We start from the raw sequence: 1,850 nt of genomic DNA, 5'->3' as shown, positions 1-1,850 counted from the left end.
GTGTGCAGCCCAGATCCATCCCATAAACCTGTTTTTTCTTTTTTTAACTTCTGCTTCTCGACAACAAAGCAGGCAACTCACAAAAGGACCACTTTGTATTTCACCCATTCACTCAGTGTCAACTTTAATGGTTGATTGCGCAGATGAATGTTTATTAAAATAGCTTTTAGTGATAAGAGTTTTTGGGTGAGGAAGTGATGAGATTTACTAGTAGGGGAGGGGAAGGTTTTGATATAGGTCAGGGCCTCTTTGCTCTTTGAGTCTATTTTTCCCTTTTAACTAAGACTTTATATCTCTTTATTTGGTTAAACACAGTTATGTACAAGAGAACAGTAATTTAAGTGACTTCAGTCAGATTAAGGATACCATCTACATTGTCTTTTCTCCAAATCACAGGCTTTTTCTTTATCATTAACCCAAAAAGATCCAGTGCTACTTTTATGTCAGTTCCCAAATAAATATTTCTCTCTATTTATTTTTTCTTAAGTGATTTATCACCATTTTTAAAATAATATTACCCACTGTATTTTGCATTTTTCAGTGTAAATCAGCAATTTTCTCTGCATTTAATTTACTGATTATGTAGATGTTCATTAAATCTCAGATTAAAGTTGAGGATTCTTAAATCAGAAACATAGAAATTTTTTTTAAAAAAGTGAATTTTTAGTAAAATATATCAATAACTGAACATAAACCAAGTGTCTCCATCCATTGTCATTTGTCCAACTCTATTGGTTTTACTGTTGAATCAATGTTGTAGAAGATGACGGGGTTTCCATGTTCATTACGGAGCCTCTGAACGTCCAAATGGGTTATATCTGATGATCATGACAAGATTACAAACTGCATTTTACAGCAATTACTTACATGTATTGATAGGATTATTAAAACAACAGTTATTAAACATTATAAATGAGTGGGTGCTTTTGGTCACCGGTAGGTCTTTATGGGTTAATTATGTTTCCATTGTGGAAAAAAAAACCTCTGCACACTTTGGCTTCATGGAGAAAGTCTCTTACAAACAATGAGGAAAAGCAACTGCACAAAATGTGACTTGTAGATAATATTTCTTTAAATATTTCTTTATGTGGGTGGTTTCAATGTGATTTACACACCTTTTCAATTATTCCTCTGCACCAAACTGTGAAGTTAATGCCCAGTTTGCGGTGTTAATGTTGCCAGTATAACATTAACCATCCAGTTCACTGTGTCTGCAGATACTGATTAACAAAGCATGCCTGAGGTACTGACGACGTTGCATTAGGTTTTTGTCATTGTAAAAACAATGACAACTCTGATTCTTTGACTTTAGGTTTATTTCGTAGAATTGTGAGTGACAGGACTGAAAAATCACATAATATTAGCAATTTTTTTTCAGTACTTAACTTTAACAAATTCCTTGTTTTGCCAGTTCTATTTCCTGCCTCTATTAAGATTACATAATGCCCCCACCAAATTAATAATCATTAACTATCCAGAGAGTCTCGATTCAGCTGAGGAGGGAGATTGAGTGAACAGTTTTGTCGTACACAGGCCTTATTTTGACCATTTTTGCCAAATTAATTCAAATGAAACCATGTATGACAAAAAGTAGGATATTAAGTTTATAAAATGACATTGCAAGTTTGAGTCTTGAAACGGTGACTGATGGGGTTCTTGAAAAATCATTGAATATTAGTTATTTTATCTGTATTTAATTATTAAGTTATGATGGGATAACAAATGCTTAATTTTTGTGGATTTGATTCCCAGTTGGTATTCCTTTCTCCATATTTTCTGCATCTTGTAAAAAAAATAAATAAATAAATAAAAAGCAAAAGACCCCAACAAAATAATATCTATTAACAATC

This window comes from Sphaeramia orbicularis, chromosome 18 (assembly GCF_902148855.1).
Source record: "Sphaeramia orbicularis chromosome 18, fSphaOr1.1, whole genome shotgun sequence".
In the NCBI taxonomy this organism is placed as follows: Eukaryota; Metazoa; Chordata; class Actinopteri; order Kurtiformes; family Apogonidae; genus Sphaeramia; species Sphaeramia orbicularis.
Note: the sequence above shows the minus strand (reverse complement) of the source record.